Source organism: Cicer arietinum, chromosome 1 (genome assembly GCF_000331145.2).
Source record: "Cicer arietinum cultivar CDC Frontier isolate Library 1 chromosome 1, Cicar.CDCFrontier_v2.0, whole genome shotgun sequence".
NCBI classification, from domain to species: domain Eukaryota; kingdom Viridiplantae; phylum Streptophyta; class Magnoliopsida; order Fabales; family Fabaceae; genus Cicer; species Cicer arietinum.
In genome coordinates, this window is record NC_021160.2 from 41,332,525 (window position 1) to 41,340,466 (window position 7,942).

The window sequence follows — 7,942 nt, forward strand, 5'->3', positions numbered from 1 at the left end:
AAAACAACATTTTAAACAAGGACAAACTACTCTATTTGGATCTTTTGCATTCTTCACTGCAAACTCAACAAACTCCTTCACTCCAATTTCATACTCTTTTGACAATCGATTGGCTGAAATCCATTTCCTATCCATATTATACCACCTATATAAATGCAGTAACAAAAATAATAAGCTTTCAAAACATATCAACAAGTTTCAAAAAGAAACCAATATCAACTAACAATTTCAAAACAGAACAGATCATGTGGTATGAGTTTTTGACAATTTTTGACAATTTCAAAACAGAACAGATCATGTGGTATGAGTTTTTGACAATTTTTGACAATTTCAAAACAGAACAGATCATGTGGTATGAGTTTTTGACAATTTTTGACAATTTCAAAACATAACAGATCATGTGTAAAAAATACCTTAGACAACGTAGATGGCCGCACAGTACGTAGAGGATATTAGGGTTCCCAACGTATATAATTATTTGAAAGATGTAGAGGATATGAGGGTTTCCAACGTATATAATTATTTTAAAGATGTATTTTACAGCGCTTGTGAAAAACGCGCTGTAATAGGTAGTTAAATTCAATGAAAGCGCATGTGTTTTACAGCGCTTGTGAAAAACGCGCTGTAATAGGTAGTTAAATTCAATGAAAGCGCATGTGTTTTACAGCGCTTGTGAAAAACGCGCTGTAATAGGTAGTTAAATTCAATGAAAGCGCATGTGTTTTACAGCGCTTGTGAAAAAAGCGCTGTAACTGATACGCGAAAGCGCTTCCTTTTACAGCGCTTTTTTGACAAGCGCTGTAAAAGCCTTATAACGTGATGCGCAAACGTTATATGACCTACTACAGCGCTTGTTTTACAGCGCTTTGAATCAAATGCGCTGTAATAGGTTCCGTTATTTTTAAAATATAATTACAACAACGCTTGTGTTTAGCAAGCGCTGTAAAATGGGCGCTGTTAAATGTCATTTTTGGCGTAGTGAATTAATTAAAATTTTAATAAAATATTTCTACAATCTCTTACTTGGACATTATACGTTGATAATTATATAAGAATTCTTTAGGCGTGCATCCAAATATTATTTATTTTTACATTTTCACATTAAAGTTTTTTCCATTTCAAACTCCAAAATTAGGTCCAACACATCTGATACTAATGTAAAACATGAATAAACCTCCCAACCACCACATTAATGTATTCGATGATGTTGATCAATTATATGGAAGAGTAGTACGGAAATTTCATGCAATGTGATCTCTATATCATGTCTATTTTCATCTGATCCAAATAAAATTATTAGTGAGATCAAACTAAAGTTCCTAAAGTGCAAATTCATAATTTACACACATGATACAAAACAATTATATTAATAATAACCTCATAAACTTTATTTTTATAGATAATCCTAACATAAATTATGTACCAATTCGAAAAGTATCAAACATAAAGGAAGATAGGCTCCCACTATTCTAAGACATCTTCAATGAAAACAACAATATGAAAAACCTTAGGTGTCAAGTCTTTTATTAGTGGATCATCTAGCATAGAGTCTATCTTTATATGTTCTATTCTTCAACAACAATAACATATATACCAATACACTATAAAAATTTATTGAAGGCCTTTATGGCTCACATATATCGCAATACAATTTGAGTAATGTTAATAAACCTTTTACTATATGCATCCAAGTGACATAAGTAAATCAACCATTTCTAGAGTTTAAGGTGTCCACTTTATGTAGACATCTAAAATATCAGAGTGGAACACACTGATCCCAAAATATTAGATATCTAATTTGTGATAACAAATTCTATTGTTATCTTTAACCATCCTTATGGTTGCCTATTTTCAACAATTCAAACTTGAATTGCTTGCATATTTGCCAAATAATTGTATTATGCATTCAATTTTAGAATGCATTTAAATAAAACAGCACATTAAACTCCCCACACTCGATGCACAAGGAAATACTTAATTTTATAAATAAAAAATTGGGAAATAAATGAGACTAAGATAGTCTGGTAGTGATTGAGGTATCTTCTAATTGATTGTCTTTCATGTCGATTTTATTAAAAATTAAATTTATTGATATACCTTTTTTTAACCCAAGGAGACTTTAATAATTATCTCTCAATATCATACTACCTAATACAAAAGAGTTATTCTTAAGATCTTTTGTTACTAAACTTTCGTTTAGAAATTTCTCAGTTTCACAATAAGCCAATATTGTCACACCCTAAACCCCAAAATAATATATATAATAATTTATATCATATTTCTATAAAATTTGCAGCGGATAAATAAAAATATGTTTCCAAGAAAATAAAAACTTTAATTTTTAATTTAGGATATCACGTTTCTCAAAAATCAAAAGGAACACTTTAACTTCTTTACTCCTTAGTGCAATCTCAATAAGCTTGAATTAGGTATAATTACTTGATTTAATTCTAAAAACCTACTAGTACTTATATGGTTTTCATGCAAAAGTCGTTTCAAAATAAATAAGTAAAATACAAATTACAACCCTTATTCCTGGTATCACCTATCAGAGCGGGATTCCTCCCAAACTTGAACTTCAAGACTTATTAACCTGTAACAACTGCGATTTCGCAAACGCAGGGCCAAGCCACTCAATAACAAACAACGAATGAGGTGAGTTTCAAAATTATGTTAATAGTATAATATAAGTAAGAAGAACATGCAACAATCATAATAGACCGTATCATAATCACATTACGATATATCAAAATATTTAAGTAAATAATATCATATTATAACATCAAATTCACTCAAGTAAGATAATCATCTCATTATAATATGCATCAAATCATCTAAGAGTAATTATTATTACTTTTGAAACACATCAATCACCACAAAACAATCACAAGTAAATGCAATGCTAAGCATGAGCTTAGACTCTACTTTACAATGTGGTACCATTCTAACTCTGAAGTATTTGGTTAGGAGGCTTGATACTATGCCACCACTCCGGTGGACGGACAATTCAAATTGGCCTTGTCCTCATAGATCCTCTCAACTCAACCCGGGACACATATATATACCGAGACACATAAAATTGAAACATACCAAGAGAAGGTGTACTTGTATATACCCAGGAACTAGTACATGTTAGTTTCTCCAACTTACTAAGAAGTGATTTAATCTTCTCTACTTCATCTTCACTGAGTCGGGTCAATCCACTTTAGCTTTCTTTAACTGTCATATCCGTAAAATCAACAGAAAAAAAATATCCACAAATTGTAAGCTCGAGCAACAAATATGCGCAACAGAATGTGATCCTCCAAAAAGAAATGAGAAACAACCGATTTACAATCTAGTTGAAAACAGAGGTGAACGGAGGTCTAGAAGGTGCAAATGGGCATCACATGCATGAGATAATGTCGCAAGTGGGCATCACGTGCCTAACTAGAAGGTGCGCGTGAATAGGATGTTGACAATGGTGCTTTGGGTTTTGGCCGATCTAGTGGAGGCAAGTCTTGTGGTGTGGGTGATGGCGTGAATTAGGTGATCAAACGAACCTGAAAAGTAACGACGTGAATATTGTGTAAGTACAGAGGTACGCCTAAAAGGGAGGGTGAATTAGGTGTTAGGACATTTTCTGGTTTTTAGAGTTTAAGTGGATTATTTTTGAGTTTAGGATTGATGTATGTAAAAATATAAATGGCAGAAATATAAAAAACACAATAGAATTATCATGGTTCCCCTTATGACCAAGGGTACATCCAGTCCTCTTGCACACCACAAGAGATTAATCCACTTGTTGTCAGAAAATGTACAATTCCTACCCTGGGATTTTTTGCTACAAACTTCTAACAATACTTCAAGATAGCACACCACTATCTTAGATTAAGCTAATTTAAGAAAGTACTACTTTCTTTTGCAAGTGATACAATATGATTTGGAATAAGGATATAAGAGAGGTATAATGATTTCAATGCAATAATACTTCAAGTACTTTGAGAACTTTTCTGAATGATATGAAAGTGAAATGCAAGTACTTTGTAAAAATCAGAATTTTGTTCAAAGTTGTTCAAGGTTTGATTCAAAGGATTGTATATTTTTGATATGAAGTTATGGTGTATTTATACTCTATAAACATCTCTTCAGATTTGTGGCCATTGACCCAAGAGGTTTGATGAACAAATACAATGATCTAGAACCATTTCATATCTGAAAAATTATATTGCATCTAGTTGTATTCGAATACAGGATGTATATATTTGAATACAACTCTTTGTAACGTTTAGATTTATTCAAAATTTGCACCTTGTATTCGAATACATCCTTTATGTAGTCGAATACAAATTCGTGATTTTTGCCACTGATTTGCTTTGTATTCGATTACGGATGGGCGTAGTCGAATACAGATGTAAAAGTTTTGGCTACTGACTTGTTTTGTATTCAACTACAGAAGGTCGTAGTCGAATACAGATGCAAAGTTTTTGGCTATTGACTTGCTTTGTATTCGACTACAACAGATCGTAGTCGAATACAGATGTGAAGCTTTTGCTTCTGACTTGCATCTGTATTCGAATACACCTTTGTATTTTGTCAAAAATATTAGTTTTAAGACTTTGTTAATGTAATTTTGACTTTTGAAAATACTTTATATGCATATGTAAATATGAATGGTTCTCATGTATTTGAAGTATTGGTTGTATCATTTACCTTTACATTAAACATCTAATATGTTTGGTTTTAACGTTTTATCAATGAAAATATTTGAACTTCTTTTTGAGCTTGTTGCTTTGATCATATTTGTTGATATTTGTCTTCATCAAAAACATGTATTTTACATTCTCCCCCTTTTTGATTATGACAAAATGTTGTTGTTTTGGAGAGATTGTATCATTTTAATATTGCTCCCCCGTAATGCATGCGTATTCTCCTGTTGATTTTGAATGTATGTGATCACATTGAAAACTTGTTTGAAGACCTACAAAGGTTTTTAAAGAAACAACAATACCAAATTTTCTCCCCCTTTTGACATGATCAAAAAGAAGGAAAAATATAGAAACATACAATTTCAAGCATATAAATACGATTAAAGGAAAAATAGCACACTTTGGAAACAAAAAAGAATGACATAATAAAGGATGGAGTCATGTTCAATTAAGTACATCAAAAAGACCGAAATGGTAAGCGAGTTTGAATATTGTCAGCATTAATCAATACAAAACCAAAACTAAAATAATTAAAATCCTAGCATCGAAATATTACACAAGCAAACAAGCAAATGAAATCCTAGCATCGAACTAGTCAAAATTCGTTAGAATATGGAAATTATCAATCTTGTCAGATAAACTACTAATGTCCTGGGATAATGTGTCATAATTGTGAGCAATAGTAGTTTCAATGTTGTGGAAGCGAGTGTCGATAGAAGTGGTCAGATTTTGGAATTGGGTTTGCATGAAGGTTTGGAGAGAGTCAAGTATGTTCATGATCATGTGATTGGAGATATAATCATCATCAAATGTTGTTTCCTCGCCGTCTTCATTATCTTGGGCAGCAATATTTGAGGGACCAGTAGTGTCCTCTTGAGCGGCATCATATGATTGACCAAGGTCACCTTTATGCACATATGATTGAAGCTGCTCATTCCATACTATCCTCATGCTAGGCAGGACGCCCAAATCCAGCAGGTTTTTGTTTGTGGGTGTATACATGACTTCGTCAGAGAAATCCACCCCAAAGTGTTTCAAGATCCGAGAAACTTCTTTAGCATATGGTAAGCCAGTTGCTTATTTGGATCCAAACATTACAGATTTAACAAAGTATGCCCAGTTTAGTGGACATCCTTCATACATAAAGTTCATGATCTGTAAATCAAACTCCGAAATTTGGGAGTAATTGCCAGCCTTTGGAACCAAAATGTAACTGTGAAAATAGTGCAGAAGGAGATAATCAACGGTAAGATTCCCCACTCCATACCGCTGTTGCGCATATTTTAAACCAATATGAGTCTGCTTCTGCTCCATAGTGCTTTTTTCATAACGACATAAGGCAACATAAGCATCATATTTAGACATACCAGGCCATTCACACAAGTTGTTGGGACACAAATTTTGACCTTCAAAGGGAATGTTCAAGATTTCCCCAATGGTTTTGGTGCTTAACCGAATGGTTTTTCCCTTGACTCGAGACACTAGCACATTTCCATCTTGGGTGAGATTACAATAGAAAACCCTAACTAAATTAGGATAGACATGACCTTTGTAACCCATAAATTCTTCAACATGTTGGGCTTTGAGAAACTCAGGAAATTGAAAGGCAGAGACGGAATTCAAAGTACCGTATTTGGGAATGAGGAGTCTCTTGTCAGAGTATGGTGTGCAAAACCGGTCGATTTTTTCCGGTGTGTGTAGAAGCCGGGATAAATCCGTGATGTTTGGATTCTTTGTGCGCTTTCTTGAGGGATCTACTACTGCATGCTTCGTTCTTGGTCCTCGTTTGCGTGCATCCATGTTGAGAAAGGAAGTTTTGACAGTTTGGTGAAAAATGGGTTTGAGAGAAAAAAAATTGACAGATTTGAGAAATCTGATTTTGATTGAAAGATTTGAGTAGAATTTGATTTGGTTTGCAAGGTGGGTTGATTGGGTAACTTGTGGGAAGGAAGATTGATGAGATTTTTGGAGGAGAGAAGGACGGCTACAGCAGTGTATTCGAATACCTAATGTAAAATTAACCCTAAAATGTGAAACAGCTTTTATATTTGGGCAAAAATGCGAAGGTGTATTCGACTACATGCATGTTGTATTCGAATACATATTGTTCTGGGAACGTGTATTCGGCTACATATGAGTTGTATTCGAATACAAGAATGTGGAAGTGAGAGATATTGAGCTTTCTTTCTTTGTAGAGTTCATATGGAGTTTTCTTAAGAATCGGCCGAATGATTACTCGAATGGTAGCATAGCATGATGTGTTTACAACATCAGTCCAAAAATATTTTGGTAGGTTTGCGTCGCTTAACATAGTTCTTGTGAGCTCTACCAAAGATTTGTTCTTTCTTTCAACAACCCCATTTTGTTGTGGTGTTCTAGGTGCAGAAAAATTGGGGAAAATTATATTTTCTTCACAAAATTCTTCAAATGAGGTATTTTGAAATTCTCATCTATGATCACTTCTAATTGATACAATTTTGGCTGATTGTTCATTTTGGACTAGTTTGGCATACTTCTTAAATGCTTTAAAAGCCTCATTTTTACTTGCCAAAAATAAGGTCCAAGTGAACCTTGAGTAGTCATCAACAATCACTAGTCCATATGAGTTTCCACCAAGACTTTTGGTTCTTGATGGACCAAACAAGTCCATATGTATTAATCGAAGTGGTCTTGAAGTTGAAATAACATTTTTAGGTTTGAAAGAGTTCTTTGTTTGCTAACCTTTTTAACAAGCGTCACATAATTTATCCTTTATAAATTTTTTTTTTTGGTAAGCCTACAACAAGATCATGTTTGACCAATTTGTTTAAATGATCCATGTGAATATGTGCAACTCTTTTATGCCACAACAATGCATCATTATTGTCGCTTACCAAAAGACATTTCATTTTTAAGGATAAATCGTCAAGATTAAGTATAAAGATGTTTTTGATACGTTTAATGATAAATTGTATTTTATTTGTAGCTTCATTTTGGATGATACATTCATCTTTGTTGAAGGCTACCTTGTATCCTTTATCGCAAAGCTGACTAATGCTTATGAGATTATGTTTTAGACCTTCAACATATAGTACATCTTAAATCGAGGGGGATGGGGTTGTGCCAACTTTTCCAATGCCTAAAATTTTTCCTTTGTTGTTGTCTCCATAGACCACATATCCCTTTGATTCAAGAGTCAAGGCTAAAATTTTTGTTATATCACTCGTCATATGTTTAGAGCATCCACTATCTAAGTACCACATATTTGAGGTACT